Source organism: Gavia stellata, chromosome 8, assembly GCF_030936135.1.
Source record: "Gavia stellata isolate bGavSte3 chromosome 8, bGavSte3.hap2, whole genome shotgun sequence".
Taxonomy (NCBI): domain Eukaryota; kingdom Metazoa; phylum Chordata; class Aves; order Gaviiformes; family Gaviidae; genus Gavia; species Gavia stellata.
Genome location: NC_082601.1, coordinates 37,427,168 through 37,454,529, shown reverse-complemented (window position 1 = coordinate 37,454,529; position 27,362 = coordinate 37,427,168).

The window sequence follows — 27,362 nt, the reverse complement described above, 5'->3', positions numbered from 1 at the left end:
TATGGGGTGAGAATATCCTGTTTCTTGCAGCTCGTGTACTCCTCTCCCCAGAAATACCTCTGGAACCTGCTGGGAGCCCAAAGTTTTAGGATCTGAAATCCTTTTCACAGCGTCTGACTGGCTGAGGATTGTCCAGAGAGGTCTGGTTTCCAACTCGGAGTTTCTCTGCCTCACAGAGGCAAGAACGTGAAAAACTGCATCGCTTGCTCCCAAGGTTTGAAGCTGTTGGGCATCCAGCTCCCTAGGGCAGCCGGAGCTGTGCAGCCGGGGCCACCTGTCACAGGGTGATGGATGCAGGCTTTCCCTTTCACAGAGAGTTTTGTGTATTTGACTGCTTTCCAGCTCAGAATCACCAATTTTGAAACATTTGCTGTCCCAAGTAGCATGGTAGGGAAAAGGGAGGGAACAATGTGTTTCTCAACAGCCTGTGTTTGACTTGAATTTTGTGAAAACTAATGCACTCATCAAACACTTCAGTTTGACAAATTAGTATAATCCAATGAAAAGCTTTTACTAGGAACTTCTGGGTGGGCTGTTTTACGCTCCTTTTTCTTGTATGCAGCTGTACATTAAAAAAATTTAACCAGGTGAAACTCCTGTCATACCATGTCTTCCTTTTGCCCTATGTCCAGCCCAGGTGCCTTTCTCATTCTCCAACTTCAACTGCTCCAAAGGCTGTTCAGAAGGAAATGGTCTTCAAGTGCTTTTATAGGAAATTGGCAGACTGACAGAGCTGCTTCCTCTGGAAAACACAAGTGAGGTAGGAGATGAATTACACAGGACAACAAAAAAAACCTTCCTTAACTGAAAAGGATTCAGTCTGGCATGTATCAAAGGTGGCAATACATTAATGAGAGCATTTCCAAGAAGAACCATTTATAGCAGTGTCTGTTAAGCAGCCAAACCATAGTCACCACTCCCTCCTTTAACTAGTAGTGCATTTTGTGAAAATAATTGTAAACACCCATAACAACAGTCAGGAATCTGCAGTTCAGGCAGTTTGGGTAGTAGATAAATTTTATGGTCATATTGCAGAATAGAAATGCAAACATCAGGCCTTTAGGACTAGAAAAATGAGCTTGCTTGTCAGCTATCAATATGTCATTCAGCTTCCATTTAGTGAAGTTTGAAATTAATATATTATTATTTCCCAAAGGGATTTAATCTGTTGAAAATGACACTTTTATAGAAGTAATGATAGGCATAAAATCTTGCTGCATTATTAGTAAGAAATATAATTACCATCAGCAAAACACAACGGTATATAAAAAAAGAAACCACCTTTGGTCTTACAGATTGGGCACTCTGTCTTCTGCATACTATTGACTGCTTAAATGAAAGAAACAACTATGACGGGAAGGCTGCAGAACAAGCAGATACTCAGCTAATCCTGCAAATGAAACTAGTAGCCATAGAGACATGCAGCTCCAACAGTATGTGGCTTCTGTGCTTGGAAGGTATGCATAATGAGGAAGTTGTCAGTAAATTGAACATGTAGTATCTGATCGATGCTGAGGTCCACAAACTGTTTAAAAAATACAGTATTAGTATCTGCTTATGCCAACTGCGCTCCTTCTGGATTTTGCTCGCTTGGTCCTTGTGTATTTTTTAGATGCTACCAATGCTGTCCAATACGGATTGCAGTAAGCACTGTATTTATCCACCCTTATTCTGGATGCACTAATCCTATGCACTGAGAAATACATAAAGCAAACGCATATCCCAGTTCAGAGTCTTGATAAACAAGATTTTAAACTGTATTTTTAATTCTTGGGGTGAGTAGCACAAATAGTAGCTTATGAGGGAGTTTTAGCAATTAAAAAAACCCCCAAAACTGATTTACAAATTTGATTTGCATCGTAAGAGTAAGATGTATCAGCACAATTTCTGAACATGTAAAAAGGTATAAACATGATGTCATCTTTACAAGTAGGGCTCCTCTGAATGTAGAAGCCATGCGAGAGGATTATGTCTGGTGTACTGCTACTGTTTTTCTGCAGGAGCCGTGCTGGGTGCACGTGTAGATCAGCTGTGCCATGAGTGCACGGTAAGACTGCTGCATCTCGTTCGAGCCCTTTCCAGCGTGGCAGCTGTTTTCTGAACTGATCGTCCAGAACGTGTCCTCTGTGGGATCGTGTGGTAAAAGATACCACTAGCTGGAGTGGCTACATTTAGGCAATTATGTGGAGGTATTTCTGATCAATTGTTATGAACATTTTCTGTGAATGCTTCTTCTGCTTATATATTGTGAAAAGCTTAATGATGCGTTTTACTTCAGTCTCTCTTCTGCTGTCTGCCTCCATCTCTGCTCTCAATAGTTATAAAGGCAGGGGTTTTTCTTCATCCTCAGTGAAATACTTACTGTCAACAGCAATTTTCAGAGGCACAAGCTATTATACAAAGGTCAGGGAATTTTGTAAAGATCATAATTGCCTAAAGGCTTCATTAACCTTTACAACATAGTGGTTGCTGGATTACACAACATACGATTAAATGACCATTAACATCCAGAGCAATTAATGAAAGTAACAACCTCAAGGTACTACAAATCACATAGATGCTACCCAATATGGGTCTCCAAGCACAAGTCTTATTCCAGCAAATAGACTTGAAGTAAGATGTTCTACAAATGACAGACTACTTTCTGTGGAGTGCACAGTCCAGGCACCATATTTACCTATGTTTATTAGTGTGTGATAGAACAGTACGGTGAGATTGAGTGGAATATCCAGTGCCAACAGCATTGTCCTCTTTCTGCAGGTATTGCAGAAATTGAGAGTCTCACAAATAATAACCACTTAAAGTGATGAGACCCTGTCCCTTTTGTTTGAAGTAATACCAGAGAATGGAAATCTGTATTTTTCCCCAAAATCTTTTCAGGCACTAAGCCAATGATCCATATTCTAGTAAACAGGCACACAGAAGTGAGGTTAAAACCTTTTTAATCTATGTTTCCAAATAATCTGTTCAGCTTCAAAGAAATTAAGCGTACCTTGTACTATTAACCTAAATGGAAAAGCTTATGCAGTCTCAGCATTGTCATTTCTGATGATGTTGAGTGTTTCTTTGTAACAAACCATCCGGTACTTTTTCCTGATAAAATTTCATAAAACAATATGTTGATTTGGAAAAATACATGCTTTATAAACTAGAATTTGTGACACAGTTACAAACTAAAAGAGATAAATATTGGTGTATATATTTACATAGAGGAAAACATAACCAAAGATAACAGATCATGTATTCAAGTTGGAAAAAAGCAAAATTAGGGTTGTCTGTAGTCTTGATTTAGTCCCTTCTTTGTACACAGGTATGGAAGGGTGTTGTCTGAGTGATTCCAGGCTTCATTTATTGTACACTATTCAAATTCTCTCTGAAGGCAGAGCCATTAATTTTCTCATGCTTTCCCTGCTCTGTGGCACTCATCACTACAGTATCAAACATGAATTAACTAACCTATACAAAACTATTTTATTGGTGTAGCATTACACTCAGATGATGAACAGAGCTAGTAACAGAGTAATGCAAGTATTATCTACTAATGTTGGATGTACCTTATTGTCATGCTTTTTTTTTTGAACAACAGCTTGCTTACTTAGAGTTTTAAATATGAGTATTTAAAGATGTACATGCCATTGCTCGTGACCTCATATGACGTTGTAAGTACCACGCATGGAAAGGTGTGAGGGTGTCATCCCATCCCCCTCTCCCCCCGACCTTTATCTCCTGTAACCCTGCTCAAGCGATAAGCACCAGTGGCGGTCACGATGGATGCGTCTGGTCATGCTGGCTGCATCTGGCTGAAGGAGATTTGGGGGAGACAGGTAACACCACCATAGCCAAGGGCTAATTTGAGCAATGTGCCCACCTAAACACAGTGCTGGTCAATGTCTGACTGAAGCCAAATTTGGAAGAAACCAAAACCTCTGGATGGTATGCAAGTATGACCACGAGTCAATCATCTTATCCCCATAAATAGTAAGCAGCCCAAGAGCCCTTTGAGCACTCCTGCATGGCAGCTGGCTGCACAATGGGATCTCCCCTTGAGTAGGGACGCCTCTCAAGGTTACACCTGCCGCAGCGATCCCTTACTCCTGAATACTGAGAGATTACTTGCCACAACAGATCCTCAGTAAGTGACTAATAGCTTGCTAAACTTTGTAAACTTTGCTAAGATTATATCTTAGATTGACTGTGCACATATAATCCTTTGGACATAAACTGTTGACCGAGTCCGGGACTAAGTTTGGATCCAGCCGCACCTAGACTCCTTTAAGGGAAGGAGTTTAGAATGCAAGGGGGTCCTCTCTGAACCTTGTGACCCAATGGGAGAGTCTCCCTGACAGTTTGGTCTGACCCTGTCCTCTGTGCAGTAAATGATTAAATGTACCTTGCCATTGAATCTCGTGAAACCACTGTTGTGTTTACTATCAAACTTCGTTAAATTGCTGGTTTAGATCAATAAACATATTGCTGCTTCTCTCTTAGAAGTGAAGTGCATCTATCACTCCATCTACGACAAAAGGTTGGTTTTTAGCTGGTGAAGTGTCTCAGTGCAACTGAAGACCGGTGCCTGTAAGGAGCAGAGGGCGTAAACTTTTTTCATGCTGACAGTATTTCTATAGGAAGGAAGAATCTGACCTAGGCTATATCCTTGTTCATTTGTATTCAACCTGAGTCAAGGTCAGTTATGTCAAATTTGAATAGGAGGTGTATAATCTGCATTGTACTGGAAAAAAACCAATCCTAATCTTTGGGCTTTCATGGGAAATAATAATCTTTCATATTTCCTCATTTTTCTTTTTTTTTTTTTTCTTTTTTTTTGGTTGGTTTCAATCTTTACTGAGCAAAGGTGATAGTTTAAGAGGCGATGGGAGAGGGCGCTGCAGCATCTCGGCTGAGGTTATGAAACCACTCAGAGAGACTACAGCGGGCACAAGAAAGTTGAGGGTGAGGCAGAGAGCTAGAAAAGCACACTACTGTGAACTTGATGAATACTGATAATTAGTTACAGTTGTGGATTACATTATTATTATGTAAAAGGCAATGCAGCACCTGCTCTGTGTACACCCCTACAGTCTTGAAAAGGACAAATGTCAAATCCTATACGGATACTATAGGATACTCCATGTGAAGGACAAGCACTGTCCTTGCTCTGCAATACACTTCTGAAGTACAACAACAGACTAGCGTGGTGGTTTTTTTTTCTCTAGTGCTTCAAATTGCAAGACAAAACTAGCAGTCTCGCTAAATACTCTATTGCTGTGACAGTAGAGCCAAAACTTGCATATGGATAGTTAACCATTGTCAAATATGTTTCTAATATTTTATTAAATATAAGCATGTCTACCATCAGATAGATATGAAAAAAAATGCAGAACATAGATCACACAGCCTTTGAGTTATTGCCTTTATCATCTATCCCTAATTTTCTGCTGTTTATCAACTAGTTTTATAATTGCATACATAGATCGTTTGCTGAAATGAGATCTTTCGTTATAGCTCTCATAATGTGAGGTGGGTGTATATGTGTATTTTTCTGGGAAGAGCTCCTCTCTTTCCCCCTTCTTTGGGTTGGCTTCTCTGGTTTTTGTAAAATTTTTACTTGGACTTCCTATTTTTTTTCATGGGGCTGTTTATCTAACAAAATGTCACTTACCTAGAAAAAGGTTTAGCGTATTTAATGAAGTTTTTTTATTTATTTTTAACAGGTCTTAAATTTAGCTGGAATATAGTCACACCTATAAAAGCACTAGCAAAACAGCTTGAGGGTTTTTTTGGGGTGGGTTTTGTTGTTTTGGTTTTTTTTTGGTTGTTTGCAAGTTGTTTGGTTAAAACATTTAGAGGGGAATTGCTACCTGCTCATCTCTAAAAGCAAGAAAGAAAGGTGAACTGGTTGCATAGCAACAGCACCTGCAAATAACCAGGCATTTTCAGATATTAGACAACATTATAAAAAAGAAAGAAATGCAATTTGAGACATGCTGAATATTTTATAGAAAACTTATTCCTGAGCCTACCAATGGAACATCCCTTTCCCCTAAGCAAGGGGAAATTTGACGACTTGATAGCTTTGAGATCCAAAATGTGGACTATACTAAGTTATAGTACTTTGTTTTTTTATTACCACAACTTGTTCTACAATGGGCCAACTGTGAACCTGTCTTCAGATGAGGTACTGTAGCTTTCTATGAAAATCCCTGGAATGGAATCACTTCCAGAGAAAGAGTGTTTTATAACTTACAGTTAAAGTAACTTGTGTCTGTTTTTATAGCTCACTTACAGCACCTAAGATTCTGACAGATCAGCAACATCCTAAGTAAGTCCACTGGATCAGGTTAGAATTAATATTGGATAAACCAAAACCACCGTTTAGTCCTTTGTGTGCAGAACATCCAAAAATCTCCAGAAAGGTACACTGGTGCAAGTATCATCACTCTTTATGAATTTAAATGCTTAACAATTGGTTTCTACATGGTATGCTTTTCTCTGTATGGTCCCATTTATCTTCCCCTTTCTCATTACTGTACAAAACTGGCATTTCAAACTTTTCGGGTGGCTGTTTCATTTCTGTTGTTAGCTGTTTTTCAAGAGCAGCTATTTGTCTCTGCAGTTCTACAACTTTGGGATGCCAGGAGTTAAATGACATAGTTTTATGATGTGCTTCTGATTTTTTTTCACTGTGTTACTGAAGAAGCTGGTCTTTTGTCCCACACTGTGAAACTGCACTCAGAAATTTTCAATTAAGGGTAATTCTGTATCTTCCCTATTTTTGCTTCTTGTCTGCCCAGTCCTTAAATCCTCTGTCAAAATTATTGGGCTGTTTGTTTGTTATAATATCCACCATACTCATTTCAGGCCATGGATGAACACGAGACAGTAATAACAATGGATTATTTTTATATCTTTGGATTTGAATTTCTAATCTGCAAGCCATTCATGTTTTCTCCCCTCCTTTCATCAAAGAAAAATGAAGGTACCCAGAAATTATCAATGTTTTATTCTGTTTTCTTTAATAAGAAGGATCACACTGAAGTTGAAGTAAGTATTATTACTTGTATGTATTTATTTCATGGAGCTGTCATTTGGCATAGAGGGGAAGATAGGAGGGTGGGGAAAAAAAAAAGAAGAGAGAAAAAGACATTACTTTACTTTAGTACAAGAGAAACTGTAACTCTGGCTTTTTTAATGTTTCCTTCTGAGCTGTCCATGAGGTTCACATTAGCATGTTACGGCGACAAGCATTTTTAGTTTTCACCAATGTGAACGTTGTCTTGAAGTAATTAACTGGCAAAGAAGCTACTTAGTGTTATCTGGGGTATTGTAGTTATATTACAGTGATGTCTCTGATTTCATTTTGCTTAATATAATTTATTCCTATTTTCCTCTACCAATATAAGGAGTCTTAACAAACGAATGCCCTCAACTTTCCTGGCATGAGACATTCTGATGGAAGGTGACCACTAAGCTAAAAATTACTCTTCCCAACTTTCCAGAAATTCCCAGCTTCAAGCCAGTTTATCACCAGAGTTATCCCAGTTCAGATTCTGAATTTCAACTCGCATTTAGCAGTAGCTTATGAAACAAGTAGCTCTGATACATAGTCATGGCCTTTAACTTGTAAGACAGAAGTAGCTTCCAAGGTGCCTATTGGGATGGGAAGTGTCTAGCTCCTGCCAGCTGGTTCCTTTGCGGAGAGCCTGCAGTGAGCCCATGTGTCTCCTGCTGACAAATGGGGTGGGCACAGAGAGGGGGCAGGCTCTAAGGGGTGTCCCTCAATCACATCTCTGCAAACCTGGACACATCACAGGCTTGTGATCTGCCTGTGAGTTAATGAAGTCTACCCGTGGGCTACTCTTGGCGTGCATCACAGATACAGTCAAAGCAACCATTAATGGAGTAAGATACTGCTCATCCTACCAGTGACTTGATTTTATGATGTTCTTCATCTCTGTTGGTCCTGGTCTACTGAAAATATAGAGGTAAAAGGAAAATACCAGGTAAATGTTGGAATTCACCCATAAAGACATGATAGGGTTTTTTTAAATCGGAACTCTTGAAAGCTTACCATTTTTCCTAAACATCTATGTGCTCCCATCAACAACTTACAGGAAAATCTGTCACATCATTAAACTACTTTATTGGAAGCCCATTTTTTCCATAGTGTAGAAAAAAAAACCAAAAACCACCTTATAAAAATTTGTATAAAATCTCAGAAACAAATGTTTGTAGCCTACTGTAAAATGCTATTGTAATCATTATTGATATTTGCAGGCTAGGAGCTGTGACAGAGGATTAGTTATGCCCCCAGTTTCTTGAGCTATGACTAAGCAAATTAATTTAGTTGAACTGTCATTGACATCTTATCTGTGTATGTGTTCATTAATGTGATTTGTCTGTTAGGCTTGTACTTTACTGGTTAATTTAATACTTAAATGGTAATAAAAATTACTGATATGGTAAGCCTTAGAGTTAAGTTACTATGGGAGGCAACATCTCAACATATACGGATGTTGTGCCTCAAAATTACATAATCCCTAAATAAAAGGGTCATAAGAACTATCTTCAATCAAAGGACACTGGTCAATAGATATGATAATGCATTTCCAGAAGAGGCAGAGATGGAAGTAGTTAAATCCATGGAGGACTAATGAAGATTGAAATAGTTGTGATTTACAGGGCAAGGCCACATATTTATCCACGCTTCCCAGTGTGAGACTAGAATAAATAGACTGACAAAATGTTAAACAAGGAAGCTTTTTAACTGATCAAATAAGCGAACACTCCTCAGTTACCCCCAGCTGCACAACAAATACCTGCTGTAAGTTCTGGGTAAATTGTTCTGAAAATAAAATAATTTTATAAATTTGTGTCTATATCTTAAATTACTTCAGCATGGAAACTTTGAGGCTCTAGTGTATTAAAGGTGGCTTTGGTCAATGTAAGCAATGTAACAATGTAATACGAGATCATAACATCTCAATAAATAGCTCACATTCATTATAGCAGTCAAATTATTTTGGGGAGAACATTCAGTAGAAAATTTTACTTTAGGACAAAATTTTTCCTTGTTGTGTGTTTTTAAAAAATTGACTTTGCAAAGCAGAGTAGTCTCCGCTATTTCTTTTGTGCATCATGAAGAACCTCTCAGACATGCTTAAAGTTGCACGTCCTTTGGCTGCAGTTCAGAATGACCTGTGCTCATGAAATGTAGAACTTCAACATTTTGACATACAAAACCAAGGAACCAATGGTTTTCCAGTTGCTGTAGTTACCACTCAAACACCATCCTTCCTTTGCACTACATTTTAGTTACATAGATTGAGTATTGATCCATAGTCAAACCTCTGACAAAATCTTTCTACTGCACAGTGGTGGTAAAAGAAAGAAACTGCTTTTTTGCAATCAACCGTTAGCCTTCAGTGGTCATCAGTTCTTCTGGATAATTTGAACAGACGGGTGAGTCTGTATTGATGATGTATTTTCATAGTTGAGCCTAGATAATCTCTCTCCTGGAAGTATAGAAATTCTTGTAGCCTGCATTTTATCTACCTATTTTTTCCTGGATAACTATGTGTCACCACATTCGTTCCTGTCCGTGTAATCAATTAAACATCATTACTCATAAATGCAAAGCCATACCCCCCAACATCACTTACTTTATAGCATGAATTCTCAAAAATTGCAAAACTATACAAAAAGCATTACCAGTACACATCGTCAGAATAAACTTCCGGTTGCTGAAAATTCTGACTCCTTCCTCTGTGTCAATCACTTCTACTGAATTAATACATTTCTTTATCTCTGTCATCAGGCTCTCTGTTCTGTAGAATCAGGAATGTGCAAACAGAAAGAAGGTTAAAATAAAATAAATAAATAAAATAATAAACTGAAGCAAAAAATACCAGCAAAACAACTTTAAGGGTGATCCCTCTTTATAAACAATGTTCAAAGCTTAAAACAGGCTACTTACAGCCCCTGTCTTGGCACAAGTCCCATGTTTCCTACACAGTCTATGATGAGTGACTGGAAACCAATGGGCATTAGGAATTAGGGCATTTTCAGAACACCATCTGTCTCTCCAGTAACCTATGAAGAGGGAAAAAGCAGGCAGAGACTTAAAAAAAATTGCCCAAACCTTCACACCATCCAGCCAAGTTTTATGATGTTATATCATGTCCTGCATTGTTTAATTGCTTGTATTTATCTCTATAGAATCCACTTTTCTCTACCAAGTCCAAATGTTAATGCTGTCTCTCCTTCTTTCTTTGTGCTTCAAAGTTCGCACTCAGATCACTTTGTATTTGCAACTTGCCACTCAATAAACAGAGTCCACAAGAAGTCTTTGTGATTCTTGTTTTTATTTAACCAGCTGAAGGCCTGGAAAACAGGTCAGTTTCACAAGTTAAGAAAATTTTTACACCATCACTAAAAAGAAGTAGCTATTGCACTAGAGAGTGTTGTTCGTCTAATTATAGCAGCCTTGGTGCTTTCTACACAGAGACCCCCCCACAGAGCATGCATTTCAGTCCCCTATTCCTCTTTCTTTCTTAGCATTAGTTTCACTGCATAACAGCACAGCATACTAACTAACTGTTACAAAGCACTCGAAACAAAAAACTAGAGAACTCAAAAATCTTCCTATTTTCCTATTTCCTTCTTCATAACACACAATGCCTGTGCAATGGGATCAAGGGTTTAAACTTTGCCAGAAGCTGGGGCTCAGAAACACATACACCAACCTAAACTTAGTTTTCTAAGCCATTAGAATTGGTGAGTCAAAAAAGGTGCAGAGAAGGGGAAAAGCTCCTCTAGTAACAAGGTGTAGACATTATGCTCTCTGTCCCTATGGCTAGGGATACCTGTAAGGCATAGGACAGCAAACACGGGCTTACCTAGCCCTGTTCCTAGATCATCACTCTATCTGCCGCTCGTCCCTGCACAAGCCTGTGTACAATATTACCTGTTTTCTTCTCAATTCCTAGGTTCTTTGCTTTCTCCTCCAGAACTATGCCCCAGCTAGCAGTACCATTATTACCTAATTAAGTTACACAAAGTCCTTTTATTCTCTCTTTCAGAGAGAATCGTAGTGATAATGGTCATGTGACAGATTTGACAGTAGAAATAAACTAAATTGCTCTATTCCATAACTTCTGGCACCGGTATGACAGATGAGTATATTTGTTAAGTCAGAGTGCAATTCCTGGCTCTTTGGTGTTACATTTTTGCAATGTAATCTACATCCAATTTTTTTTTTTTTCCAGAAGAGCCAGCTCACTTACTTTCAGCTATGCTTTTTATTGAATAAAACCAACAGTTTCAGCATACTACTTTTTTCCCTTTCCCATAGGATTCCCTGTTACAAATGTGGGACCTGGTAAGTTTCTTTTTTGCTGACCACCCTTCAGTCAGGCTACAATAAAACCTGAAAGGAAAGAACGTCTGTCAGTGTAGCTAGATACTCAACTGGCCAGATAAAGTGCTCTTTAGTGATACGACACAGTCTTTCTGTGCTGTTGCAAATCCCTGACTGGCACATGAAGATCTGCAGAGGTACTTGAACTTGATTCTTTCAGACTACAGAAAACTATCAATTATTCCTACGATGCTAACTTCTCCTTACTGCTCAGTCTAAAATGGTTTCATGGTGTACGCGTCTTTCTTAATTAACGTACATTTATTTCTAAGTGAGGAAAAAGAAAGAAACAGACATTTAACAGAAGGCTGTGCTGAATTTGTCTTCCTGGGATTCTCTTTCTGAAGGACATGATATTTAACAGTATCTCTTTTCACCAGAGGATAATTAATCTGCATTAAAAAAAAATGGAATAACAAACCAAAGGAAGAAAAATAAGCAGCAGACAACTGAAAGGTCAAGTTAATGTACCATGCTCCTGTGACTGAAAAAACCCAGGCATTAAAATACCCATGCATCTTCTCTATGTGGATGTTTGTAAAGGGAGGAGAAAATGAAACCACATGTATCTATTATCATGACAACAGAAACAGTAATGAAAATGGAAAGTATTACGAACTGTCCAATCTCATTTATGGCCTGTGTGCCTTAATTCCAATCATCACCTTTTCTTTCAGTTACACAAACATACCTTAATCTCTGCTCAGACAGACATAAAGGGTCACTGGGAACAGAATATTGTTTCCACAAGAAACCCAGGAACAAACGACGGTTTTTAAGCATCTGCACAGAATTTGGCTAGCCATCTACAGAAGCACAGATTTCAAATACTGGCTTGGGGAATTCTTTAATTTTGACCAGGCTTAATCCATGCTCAAAAAACCTTACACTTTATTTATCAACAGAGAGGTGATCTCTACCATTGGTGCAGAGTGGAGAGAAACAGACTGGTTTCTTAGCATGCAAATAGTGTGGGAGGGCTCAACACAATCTGCTCTGGCTGCTGCCAGTTCTCACTGCTGCTGCCAGCTTCAATCGCTGCTGGCAGGCTGCAAGGACCCCACAGACTCTGAGCTCCTTGTATGGCTCAGCCTCACCGGACAGGTAGGCTTGCTTTGTTGCAACATTTCAATTTTTAGACACTGTTAACATGAAATAAACCACCCTTAACCCTCCCCGAAAGATCCATGCAAGCAAAAGGAGCACGAAGTGCACTACAGAGCAGCAAAACCCCCCAAAAGTAAAGTAAAGTACTACTGTGCTATCCTCTTGTCACTAAAAGCAGATAAAGTGGCCTTACTTTGTTATACATGAAAGGTTTATTCCAGGCCTTTGGAAATAAATGCAGTATACAGACTTTCTTTAAACAACCTCTATTTCAGTTATGATCCGCTAGGGCAAGACTGAAGAGCCCTGCAACAGTCAGTTTATTCACTACTTGCTCAAAGTGTTTGCTTTGTTTTGGGTTTTGTTTTGCCTTTTTTTTTTTTAAACTTCAGTGACCCTCACTTAGCATGAACTGTCAACAAGAACAGTGTTTCTACAGTAGCTTCATCATTGTGTCATATCCTACTCAAGTAAAGTAAGAAAATGTCAGTAAGTTTGAAAGAACACACTTCTGCCAGAAAAGTGTAAGATTTTCTTCTACTATAATTAACCAAATGCCTATCTGGACACTGCACACTACATAGGAGAAGAGTTAATGTTGTGGTACAGTTAGTTAGGAATTGATAATTTTGTACTATTTTTACTCACAATCATACGGGGTTGGTTTGTCCACGAGAGAGCAGTACACTTTTTCATTTTGTGCACCTGTTTCATCATAGATGTCCTGATAGCTGTGGAAAAGACAGGTTTTGAGAAACAAGAAAGTTAGTTGAACACACACTGGACAATATTCACATGTATTTCTCAAATCAGTTTTACAAGGTGTGTAGAGATCCATTCACCACTAGAGCTCCTGAATATGAAAGTCCAATCTGGGTAATGCAGTCAAAATTCTTCTTTAATAAAGTGATCAAATAGCAAGAAAAAAGAAACAGCACTCAAACGTACCGAGTGATTTTTTTTTCCCCCCAGAACATTAGTCTAAGATACAGTACTGAATAACTATCATAGGATATTGATCGTTACTTTGCTCAGAGCTAAATGCTAGACAAAGAAATGCAGGCTGACATCATTAATGAGCTTAAAATCCAAGCATCACTCTGCACCACGTGGCGTGGAAGATACTATCGTGAGAATATTATTTCTTTCCTATTTCTTCTTTTCTTTAATGATATTCTGCTAACAAAGACCAATGTGTATGTGCGCATGAGTGAGAGACTCGCCTGAGGAAACAGCCACCTCAGAGGGCAGTCACAGGGAAGAGTCGAATGGAGATTGCTGAAAGCAGAGATCTGATCAGGCAGACAAGGGTCAAATTCTGAACTGTGTTAGCAAATAGGTCTATGAATTTAGAAGAACTGTGTTAGAAAATACTAGCCAACTTACTTACTTACAGAAAGTAATGAGAAGCTGGTCCAAAAGTGGAAATACAAAGAAGAAAAAAAAACCCGCCACCTTCAATTGACCTAAATTTTCAAGAGTTCTTTTAGTCTCTGTGAAGCTGCCTTGATTTATAATAGGAGAATAGTTGCCATTATATCAAGAGATCCATAAAGTTCTTCTAATCATTTTCAGCATTGCAACATCAAGGGTGCAGAACTGGTTCCTTGGATTAAGGGGTTGTTGCTCTCTCTTCAGTAGTCCCACTGAAACCAATTGAGCTATATTAAGAGGACAGCAAAGGTCACTCATGGTACAGCCTTTAGATTTCACCAGACTTACTACTACCTGTAATGCTTCCGTCATTACATGACCTGGGATGACTGACTGGCCCATGCTATGAAGCACTACTGTACGAACAGGGCGGGGTGTGGCCTTTGGATGCAGCTGCTTTCGCTCCCTGTTATTAGCACCAATTTCATTGACATTCAGATCAAAAGGTAACTTAAGCAGACTCTTCTTCAACACTTTTACATGTCTGGTCTGGATCCTATAAAAGTTTGAGGTCCTTCAATGTTTACAAATACCTGTATTTGCGTAAGAACAAGTATATTAAGACAACTTGAACAAGACCACTTCAGTTTATCATTCACTAGCCTTGTGTTAAAAAAGCTGAAGATGTTCAGTCAGGGAAGGGAAAGATCATTGTGTCTTGAATCAGAGCTAATGAATTCTGAGAGGCGTCCACTTAGAGATAAAACTATATACTGCAATTTCTGCAGGCAAATGGTTTGATGCACAGTTATGAATAACTAAGTAATTTGGAAAAGCTGAGAGTGGCCTGTAGACAAAAGGAAAGAAGCTATGCTTGATAACTACGTTGCCCATTGCGTAGCTCACAAAGCTCCATTATTTAATAATAGAGTTGTTATCAGGACTTTTAAAATGGCCAACGATACATGAGTTTTCTTGCCTGTGGTAAAATTTATAGAATTCAAAGTAGAGCTAAGTATTCTCTTCTTTCTGTTCTGCTTTACTACAGCAGATGTATGGACACCTAGACGCTCACAGAAGCACAGCAGTTTGAATCTGGCTGTGATTTATCAATACATCTATTATCAATGAGGGGGCACCGAAGCATATGAACATGAGATCCACTTGACAAAAGAAAGTTCATAAAGATCCTAACAGGATGAATGTGAAGAAGTTTCAGTTTGGTGAGTTTGCATATTTAAACTGGCAGAGGAAGATCTGGTAAGCAGGACTGAAGGTAATTCTTCTGGGTCACAAACAACATTCTGAGCCAGAGGGGAGCAAGAGTTATTTATATGTGTAAACTAATGGTAACTTTTTTGAACATCCTTCATAAAAGGAATACTTGATAGAGTACTTAACACAAGTGTTGTCTCAGAGGATGTAGCACCTACAGACATTAATAACAACATTGTTGTTCTCTGAAAATCTGTGAAAATCCAGAATTTTGAAGCCTTGGTAGTCCTCTCTTGGGGGAAGTTTGTTTTGTTTTGTTTTGTTTTGCACATAGGTGAAAAAATGTACAAACTTCTGCGTACACACTTTTCTTACGGTCCACCAAACCGTTTAATGACCTCAATACTAAAATTCCTGGGTTACATTTAAAAATGCATTTATTTGTACTCTGAAATGCTTCCCCTGAAAGCTGGAAAATCAGGAAACAAAATGACACTTTTAACAGTACAATTTTGAGTCTCCATAATATATCAGTAATGAAAGGTTTGAGGGCTTGGGGTTGCTGCTTTTGTAATCTTCACAACAAACTCTGGAGATAAGTTTTCCTCTTACTTACCCGTCCTGTTGCTGTCTTGCCCATATATTCCACCACTATGGTCAGCATTGTTATGGATGATTGGAAGGCACCTCACTCAAAAGAAAGAAGCAGCAATATGTTTTATTGAGGTAAAATAATAATTTGATAGAGTTCGGTAAGTTCAATGGAATTCAAGGAAGTTTAACAGTGGTTGTAGGAAAAAAGGGGACATGTGCACAGGAATGGCAGGACAGTAAGAAATCCTGAAGAGCTGTAGGATGATCCTTGGTTTTCTTCAACAAATGGAAATCATAGGCTGTATACCCACCACCGACTTGTAGAGAAACATCTATGTAGACAGTCGCAGAAGGTTTCTGCTGTTGTCCACAGTGTTTGAAGAAAATATAGCCAGGATTTTGAAATTAAAAAGCAGCACTTTTCATTATAAAGCAGGCAGTGTTGTGCAGTGAAGCAAGATCTACACTGGCTGCAATTACTCCAGCTCAGACAATAGCAGGTGCCCATCATTAGGAGAGGATTGTTAGGACATGCTGCTGACATCTTCATTTTTGGGGTATGGACAGATGGAGATGTTCACCGGAGGCTAGACACGGAGAGGCTGTAGCCCCTGCCATTCATTTGTGATAACTGATAATGCCGCTATGAACAACAGTTGCTTAAGCCTAAGCAAAACAAGCTTTGGTTCTCTAGCTTGGCCATGGACTCTAGCTTGTCTCTCTGCTGACTGCTACCACAGACAATGTCTGTGCACAATGCACAATCCAACAGTGTTTAAAAGAAAACATTATAGAAATTCAGAATCTCAGAGTTAGGTAGACCGATAATTTTTCTGTCTTTGTCAGCATGGATATAATCATTCCGTGCAAGCAGCAAATTATTTAAGTTCATATTTGTTCAATAACTTCATATTCAAACATCTCCATATCGAGTTGAAAAGTAATTTCTGCAGAAGAGATTCAGCCTAATTTGCTTATTGGTCACTCTAATACTGTAGAATTTTAAATTGCATGTATACTTGCTCTCTCTAGTGGAATACATTTACCACGGTCCAACACACCAGGAATATCATAAAAGCAAGGTATTTCTAATGATTGATGAACATTGGGGTATCCAAAGGGGTTATTACAGATGGAAAACCAGGACCTCTCAATTACAGAAGCACCACAGAATCCATCTAATTTTCCAAGCCATAAAGAGATGTGACACCCTCTTACACATCATCATTGCTGGACATCAATGTTGGGGAAAAAGATTACATGAATACAGTCATTAGTTTAACTGCATGACACTGCTTTTCCTTTATGTAAGGGTAAGTAAACATGGAGTTTTGACAACAACTTGACTTTCAAACATATCACTTACCTAAATCAGACTTACTTTTTTAACCAACTATTTCCTTCAGGTAAACTACACTGAGTTTTAGAATTATCTTAGGAAAAGCATTTTCAGGCTACAGAAAATGTCTTCTACATTTTTTAGAAAATAGACGAAAGTGAAAATTCAGCACAGCCCTTGTTTCAGAGAGCCCGTTCACTGGAAAAAGACAAGTTGGTATAAGGGCCGTGAACCCTTTTGTGATGCCGGTATTTTCCTCTCCAAGTTCCCCAGGTGAGGAGGGCAGGGGAGCAGGCAGGTACACACAGAGAATGTGAGTGTTCTCCTCCAGTGGCAGGACTTGAGATGAGCATACGGACAATGGTCTTGCTTGGCAATCTATGAATTAAATGGTTCATCTACAGGGGCTCATATTTTAGAAGTAAAGCCTGCCAAAATGCAGATTCATCTAATTCCAAGGAAATTACAGCCTGTTTAATTTGGTTTCTGTCCAAACTCAGGATGGGCAGTTCGGATGTAAGTAGGAGAAAGGGAAGCCAGCGCAGTTAAACACTCCTATTAGTTACTGTGTGAAATACCTTAAGCCAGCACACTGAGGCCAGAGCCACGCAAAAATTGTCTCCTACATAATCACACACACCTCAGATCACTAAGACAGCCTTCTTTGACTATAATACAAAAGGACACACTGCACATATTTCAAGTCCCTTTTTTCCCAAATTTGCACTAAAAGAGAAAGCTTGGCCCAAGGAGATGATGCTCCACCTAAATATCCTTCGGCTGTGTCTTGTTTGCCTATGAAGAGAGAAGCACTGTTCTCAAGTAGTGACATGTGACTCCCTCCATGACAATGACTAGAGAGGAGCTTGGGGTATAGCTGGAGTGGACCCAAACAACAGAAATGTTTCTTGCAGCCAAGTAAGCTTTCCCCCCCCCTTCCACTCGATGAAAAGTTTAGCAGGACTGCGCAAAAGTAGTCCTCAGAAATCTAATGGGGAAAAAGATTAGGAGACAGTTTGCTCTGAGTAGCTTGCAGAGTTCTTGTTTGGTTTCATGATCATCTAAATCCACCCTAGGAAATTTAAAACTTTCCTGCGTCACTGTCCCTTAACAGTGCACACCAGGATCTTTCAGAGGAGTCAAAACATATTTTCCTGTGCGCAGGTGATCTTGCAACACAAGTTGCTATAAGCGTAGCATCAACTTACACTTCGCTTCAGTACCACCTATTGACTGGTTTAGAAAAATATTCCTATTTCATAGTAGAAATACAAGTATACTAGCTTTCCCCAAAGGAAAAGGCTCATTTATCTTTGTCTCTTGGAGCTACTCCTACCATTCAAAACCTCTCTGCCTAGAATGAAGCAGTAAATTGTACATACCAGCAACTCATTTTTATGGAAGTTAGCAAGTTATGGCCCAGCAAGGCATTCCTCTCTCTCAACCGCTAACAAACATATCCATTTCACATAAAATGTAAGATATTTTGAAAACTTCATTGTGACTTCAAATCCAAGCCCATCAAAGCATCAAACTGGGAGCAAGGTGATTTTCCTGGTTTGTAACTTAAACTCACACATTTTAAACTCAGAGATTCTGTGATCTCATCTGACTTTCTTACAAGACAAAATGTAGACTAAGCAGTGCATCGGGTGCATAACATCCGAGAGAGCTACAGCAAGATATTCTAAACTGGTTTAAATACTTGAAAATATGATTTTCCTCCATATTTTTTAAAAGGTAAAAAAAGAGTCAGAGAGATACCTTATAACCAGTCCAATTCAATCACCCCTCAGATTCCAGTCCTTGTGCCCTGTCCTCCCTCTAATGCCATGATCACAGACATCTATCCCAGTTACGTGCAATCTCTGTGCTCGAATTGTGACTGATATTTCTATTTTCTGCACCAAAGTTGTATCTCAGATTAGAGATTACAGATAATTTGTAAATAGGTTCAGTACTTACTCACATATTCATTGTTTAGTCCAAATGGGAGCATGGAGAAAAGTTTGATTTTGGCTCATCGTATCTCCACATTGCTACGTACATAACTGGTGTGTAATCTGGAGCGTACCTGAAGACAAACATGCCTTTGAATACCTAGTTTTAGGTCCAGAAGGTGCTACAGCAGCTGGGTAATGGAACTAGTTCCCTTTCTTCAACCAGACTTCGAAAACAATCATACCTGTAATAGGGGAGCAACACAGAACAAATGGCTTTAATTTCCGAGAAAGACAGAGGTTACTTTTATAAGGTATCATTTGATTTATCAGAGGAAACTGGTGTGGGGGAACTTCATAAAACCTGCAATATGAACACACATAAAAATGATGGGAGAAAAAAAAAAAAATCCAGTAAGATAGTAGTCTACTGCAAGTAACCAAGACCTGTGGTGTTTGTAAGAAGTGGAATACCAGCCCCAGTTAGTATTTTTGCACAGTGCATTTTTTTCAAGTTCAACATTTAAGTTAAACCCATCTCTGGGTGTGAATAATAAGACAGGTATCACTGTAGAACTAGAAAGAGGTAAATCTGTGCACAGTTCATCATCAAACTGTGTTCTGCATGGTCACTGACTGGTTATTCAAACATGTTTGCAGAAAATAAGCATAAAATTCAACTTCGGTGGATGATTGGTCTTTATGCACCATTTAAACACATCATTTTATTTCAGAATGATACTGATTAAAACAATTCATGGGCAATCGTAGTCTTGTTCTGACTGGAAGGGCAGGAGAAATGCGACCCTATCATAAAACAAAGCACGCGCTACAGCAAGCTGTGCTAACGTGGGAAAAAGCCTATGGGGGTGCCTATTTCCATTATTTAAACTGTAAGATTAAATGCATCTTATTGGTATAATGCCTTCAAATTTAAAAAGCTTAATTTTGAAATCACCAGATAATTGTGTAATTGTGGTATCTGTATTCCCTGTGATGAATCAGAGAGTGTAATTTCTAACGGTTCTGTGAAAATAAAATAACCTCAAAGTGTCCATGACAACTCTGTTCTTTGATGTAACTGGGGCTCAGAGTTTGGCCCTAACGCATATCAACAATGTTTGAATTGAACATTCACTGACAAATAAGACTACACATACTATGTCCAGTAGACTTTTCATTCTAAGAAGTACATCAGTCACCTTCCTTCTCAGAAGAACAAGATCCCTGAGGTGTTTTCACAGACTAGTCAGGTGCTTCTGACTTCTCTTTATAGAAAGCTCCTTTGAAGGTAGTTCAGGAGCACGAGCTGCACTGCTGCTGCATTTTGTCTGGCAAGCAGTGCTGTCGCTTTCAAAGGGAGATAGATCTATGATGAACAGACTGGTTGGACTCTCATGAAAATATACCCAAATCACTTTGAGTAAGCGGGTGATTCTCAGTGCTCTTTTAAATCTTCCTATTTCACTAAAACACAAGCCACCTGATAAATACACATACGACAGAAGTAATTACAGTCAAATTGCTGGAAATGCCTATCAAAGCTAACGACAACACCAAAAGATGCTAAGGAAAAAGCATCTAAATGCTACCAAATAAATGTATGAGTAAATTTTGGAGAAACATCTGGATTTGTACAAACGGGGTGTTTGTATGTTGCTTCATACAGAGTCTCCAGAGATGAACAAAACACAAGTAATTACAGGTAACTGAAGGTAATCTTTATATTTCTTTCATTTCACCTGTATGGAACTTGGCACACAGTTTTCAAATGTAACTAAAGTCTACTGCGAGACTGCGTGCCTCTGGGCTATTAGTTCTTCTAAAGGCAAAGAAAAAGGGTGTAAGAAAAATGCAAATCCAGGCCAGCAAAAAAATCTGTCATCACACACAGCAGCTACAGCAATTTTGGTACTAAGGTATGCAAATATCATAGCTCTCCATTTAGTCCGAATAAACCGTCTTACAGCAATACAGCTACAGGACTAGTACGTCCGGTGCTGTTCAGCATTGTCACTTCCCCACACCAAGCAGCAGTAGTCAGCCTGGGTGTCACACCATCAGTGAAAGGCCCCAAAAACACCCACATCCAGTACTGATGAACAAACCTTGGTAGAACAACACTCAAAAAGGGTAATCGCCACTTAGACGTAAAACATCAGTGGTGCTGTGCGGGTCGCTTGGATAAGCACGCCTCCCTTCGGCAAGACCTGTCTGTCCATCTCCACTGTCCTGAGCTGTAATGCCACCCGTGCCCTTCCCGTCTTATCTCCACTTCAGCCCACTGCCTGGGAATGTTTAGGCAACCTCACTGGTACTCTTCTGCTGTGAGCAGATTTTTCAGGGTTCTTTTACTGATATAAGGTTTACATAGAGCTGTCTAACCCCTTTTTTCCAAAACCTGTATTGGCCTTCCTTCCCCTTACTCTTCTTAATGGAGGAATCTAGACCATCTCCTAGAGTTGCTGCCAATGACCATTCTCCAGATGTCCTTGTCCCAGAGTCCCTAGGATGCCATATACAGGTTACGTTTCGTGCCCAAAGATGCTACAAAGCAACACAAAGGGTACACGCAACAACGTGTGGTTTTCCAAGTAAAACGCTTTACCCACAAAAGCACTACCTACACCAGGCTTGAGATGCAATACAACAAACCACTGCAAATGAAAACATAGTACACAACAAAACCCCACGCAGTACAGATCTAATGGCATTACCGATGTCACAGGTCTGTGTAGGACTCAAGATTTTTTTTTTTTAAAAAGAAACTTACTTTTTGGGTAGTCAGAAACATTCTCCCGATACCTAGTTCAAACTTATACATGGTCAATCTATATCCATTCAATTCTGTACCAGTATTTTAAACCAAATAATTACTGCCTAATCTTAATATTTTCTCCACTGATGTAATCGTAAGATATTCTTCTAGTTCCTCACCTTTCATTTTGCTCACTAAGCAAGCCTAGAAAAATTGTTTCAAGATCTTTTCAACCTTTCAACAGATACACTGTCCTTTCTGTAAACAGAATAGTAGCTCCCTTGTTCATTCAGTCCATTAAAGTGATACATATTTTTAAGGTGACTGCTTACAGTAACCTACATGAAAGCTTACCAATGCCTTAACAGTGTTTCTCTGATTGTGCCAGAAAACACCATTCCTGGTTCACAAAAATTGCACTAGTTTTCTCTCAGTGGTGGCACATATGCGGGCCACAGCCATAGTGAAGCGACAAATACACCCAGGCACTTTCTGCTCTTCTGTAACATCCACATGATGTACTACAAAATTCTTGTTAGCAGTCCCTCAGGAAATGAATTTATGCAGTACACCTCATGATATTAGAATCCAAAGTACATTTCCTTGTATAATTAAGTTAATCTTATCTTTGTTATACCAATTGAAAGGCATTTAGTTCCCTGTTTATAAAGACACAGCCCTGACTTCTGTTTTAGAGCATCAGTTGAAAATTTCAAACACACGGAGGATTTGCCCCAGTCATTAATTAATATTTTAATCAGTATTAAACCCCAAATCTCCTTTTAATATCCCCTACTGTACTTCTGCCTTCAAGTTTTATACAAGAGTTATAAGGGGACAAAGTCAAAGAGTAGATGGACTTCAAAGTTTACATTGCAGAGATTTACCTTGAAAAGAAAGCCTTGTGATTTCATTATATACAGGCTGAGAAGAGCTGTTGAAATGTATGGTACTGTAAGCCACAGCATTATATTCACACCACCTTGTGTTTAGACAATAGCAAACATACTCCATTTCTGCTCAGATATTTCAACTGTAAGCTCTTCGGTGCAAGCGTTATCCTTTTGCTGCATGCTTTCACAGTTTTTAGCCCCAGGAAGACGATGATCTTTGACTGGATACAAACACCACACATAATACAAATTATCCATCAAGAATTTAGGGAGTCTTTCTTTGGCATCAAACAAATGCCCTGACCATTTACATATTTAAAGATCATCATCCTGTTTGAACAAATAAAAAAGTAAATGTGTCTCTTACCCACAAATAACTAACAATTACTTTTTGCATCAGAATCTTCATTAGTGATCATCCTCTAAATTACTGTGTAAATCTTCCTCAGTGATCCTGTTACACACAGTTCACCCACACTGAATAATTATGTCTCCAGAATTAGGCCATTAGTCTAAAGTTCTCACATAACACTTTACTTTACTTGTGAATATTTAAGCTTCTAACCTAGTATGTATCTACCATACTTTCAAAATTGAGGTTTCATAATATTTTTAAGGAAAAATCAGTAACTTCAAAAGGAAAGAACACTGTCCTGAGCAGCCACCTGACAATAATACGTAGACTCCAAGACAATGACTCAAAAAAATTTTGTAGCTTTATGTTCCTATATTACCGTATGATATTAGACACCACCACTCCCATAAGTTTTACTAAGATGGAAACAGCTGGAAGATGAAGGAAAACAATCTCTAAAAGCTAAAGACATACAATTACAAGTGTTGGCTGGCTCTGAGTTTTTAATGTTTTAAAAGACTGAAATATAGTGTCTGAAATGAAATTACCAGTTTGAGCTGTCGACAATGACAACAAATGTAGGCAAAACTATTTCGCATATAAGAATACTTAATTCCTACTTCTCTCTGGGTTTTGGACACAAAACTGAGTGACAGAGTTCATGCTGTAGTTATATTAAAACATCACCTCCAAAAGCACAGATATTTCAAAGCTTTTTCCACTACATTTTTAGTAAAATAGACTTTTTAAAAGCTTATGGTTTTAAAAACTAGAACATATATGAGAAAAACAACGGTTTGACATTATTGCTTTTGCCAAGTTTGAAGTATGTATCACATAAAAGCATTAGAAACAGATATTGCAGTATTTCATAAAGTCAGCAAAGTCTAGAGTGAAACACCTGCACATTTAATGTCATTATATACAGGCACTCCTATAATATTACCATCATCTACTACTTGAGACAATGAAACCAATCCAAAATCTTTACCTTAAAATAAGTAGCAATTTATACTGGAAATAAACTATGTATGGCAATCCTGTGCACTATTTGAATTAAACTGTTCAAATCATATTTAAAGAAAAAAAAAAAATCATCAGCATTCTCAAATTTAAGAGGGAAAAATCCTTAAATAATCCCTGAGTATGTATGGTACTGCAATTAATAACTTGCTTATGCTTTTAATCAAGTGTTGGCTTTTTTTTTTTTTAAAGCATACACAGAAGAAAATGCAAGAGGGAAAAATTATCACAAGCTGAAATGCTAAGCCTGTGTGGTCTCCTCACTGTATTACAGAAAACCAATACCATGCAAATAAAAATGGACAGGCTTGGATGCTGCCATCATTTTTATTTCTCATAGTATCTCTTGGTGAAATCTTCCCAATTACACTCAAAATACTAATATGCTGCTGAGTATAAAATGTTCTTAATGTTTTTTTCTATCACAGATGGTGCTAACATGTTTGAAGGATTCTCTTGCAGGCTGTCTATTAAAGTCCACAGGCCAAACAACTTCAGACACTTGAGCTTCCCAATGTGAAATTGTTGATAATATCAAAATTTTTTACTGTCATGGTACCTTACATCCCACACAAGTTAATCACTTTATTATCTATAGTAACCATTCTAGATATAACATGGATGGACTAAAAGGAAAGATCTTTATCTCTAGATTTCCAGAACTTGCATAATGTCAACTATCCAGACTACATGAAACACTGAAAAATGTCACTGCTCAATGGAAAACAAGAGGGAAAGATAGACAAAGCAGGTTTGGAGCTTAATTCTAGGATGCTTTTGAAAGTCAAGGACAAACAAGGTGAATGTCTGCAAGTATGATGCAGATGGCATAACATACTTGGGGCTTTTATATCATACTAGAGACTTTAATTTTGTGTTAGAAATTGTCATGTTACAAGGCACTCAACATTACCTCAGCAGTTTCCTATAATTTAATTTATTTCTTTATTCAGACTGCATAAAGTTCCCACAATGGAAAAGTACAGAAAACTGGAGAGAAAAAAAGCCCCACCCAAACATTACTGGATGGAATGAAATGTAGAAGATACAGGCAGGCTTTTTTTCTTGATACCGGTGTTTCTGACAGTCCTTAACATGATTTCCTACATCAATAGGAACCACTAACATGAGTAAGTCTTTCCAAGGTTTGTTTTGCAGTTTTCATTGCTAGAGTTTGTTACCTGTTCTTTTCAGGTCTACCACAGGGACAGATCATGTATGGGGTATGCAGGAAAACGGCTCTTCGCTGCTTCTTGTTGGCTTTCCATCCTATATAGGATGTTTGCAGGTATGATCAGACAGTATTTTCTAGGGGAAAAAAGAGTTTGGCCAAATTTCTATTAGGAAGGCTTCAGAACAGAATTAAGATCAGTCTAGAATAGCTCAGAGTGTCACTCTTAGTCTTGCACAGGGATGTATCTTGGAGATCCAGGTTCCTCTTATCCCTGTATCCATCAAGCTACTGGCAATTTTGAATTAATGTCAAAGTGGAATTGCTGAGGGGTTTTTGCATTCTTAAATATTTCACCCCTTAGCACTTCCATTATCAACACCTATAGCAAAGAGATGAGAACTATAGGTGGTCTTTTAAAGTATTTTCAGAATAAGACAATGGCGACACGTATTTCAGACTTAATTATTGATACATTTGAGAATGAAAAAGTATTACAGAGGTAGAAGACACCGATAAGGGGACAATCCATTTATTTGAACTGAGTATGCAATTTGACTGTGGAAATTTTATCTGAGTTCTTAGTGTGTTTAGAATTAAAGGAAGTTATCTGACCAAAACGCTTACAGTTTTCTTATGATTAGTATCATCAGAAAAAAAAAGCTGAAATATAAAAATTGCCCAAAGACTGGAAGATTAACACAGCATTTACTGAACACAATAAGAACACCAGCCTAGCGATGCCAGATCCCTTTCAACCAGCATTGCACCAAAGCCTCAATCCAAACCAATCTGACACTCGGCATTGCTGTTCGGGGCAATTTCTACATCCAGTCTCCCTGGCGTTTTTTTAATCAACTTACAATTTTTCACGATGTTGTAGTTGTAGTCAGATAACAAAATAAAAAACCTCAACACCTTTCTACCAACAACTACCAATATTTTCAAAACTAAAAATAATGGCAAGACCCATTCCAGTAACTGACAATGGAGGGCAGCAGAGATTCCCTAACTTCCCTGCCATTACACGCTCTATTAACAGAGCAGACCAGTCTGCCTTTTAGCCAAAATAGGCTACTGGCCATGTGCTTTCCATGTTCCTACAACACAGTACATCCCTTGAATCAGGGCGCTGATGCTGTGCCCTGCCCCTGCAGCCTTTATGGAGCGGAGAGGGGAGCTGCAAGCCAAGATCTTTTCTTTCCCTCGGGAGCATCTAAAGCTCTTGTCTGCGGTACAGGCATCTATCTTATGGTAGTTATAATATCATTTGAGGTTATCTCCTTATCTGTCTTATCTGCCTCCTTTTCACAGAAGAATGAAGCTACTTTATGTGTGGGGCAAAAACCTGCATATATTCAGCTAACTCACAGCAGCAAACATCAAGGCTTTTTTAGGATGGGCCATGTCATTTTAGAGCCCTGTGTATAAAAGGAACCAAGCAATTACTTGGACTGCTTTTGCATCGTAGAGCACCTACTAGCTTTCTGCAAACTTTAGGCTAGACCTGATGAGTGAAAGGGTTTCCAGTCTGTCCCCAAGATGTTAAATATAAATAGGCAGCCATTCAAAACATTATGAAATTAAACATCCTCCTCTATTCTGCATAATAAAACCAAATTGCTACAATTGTGTCATTAAATGCCAAATGCAGCTACTATGAAAAATTGGAGCAGCGTGGAGATTTTTCTTGGGTTCTGTCAGCAGCACATGTCTGCCTGCAACAAAGAATACCTATATCCATATGCTTTCTGTCAGCTTCTATGACAAATGCAGCACAGGCTTTGTGCTTCCAGCAAGCAGAGTAAATGATATATAAAGCCCCTCTTTGTTCTGATTCATGGATAGAAGGCATCACACAGACAAAGAAAAATGTAACGTCTGCATGCTGATCGGGGATATTCAACCACTGCAGCTGTGAGCCGATTTAGAAAAAACACTGTTTTATTTTATATTTATGGATTTGAATCCAAGCTAAACGTATTTGTAAACGACTGGGGCTTAGTTGTCACTTGGCCTCCATCCACTAACGCAAGCAAAACGACCACTTGGGTCTGGGCATGTCGGTGCTGTAAGTTCTCAAGCCTCACAGCAGCAGCAATTCCCCTCCTCGCTACAGCTGAATCAGCAACTCAGGGTGAACGAAGGCATCCGAACTGTTTGCTGTCACAGGCCAG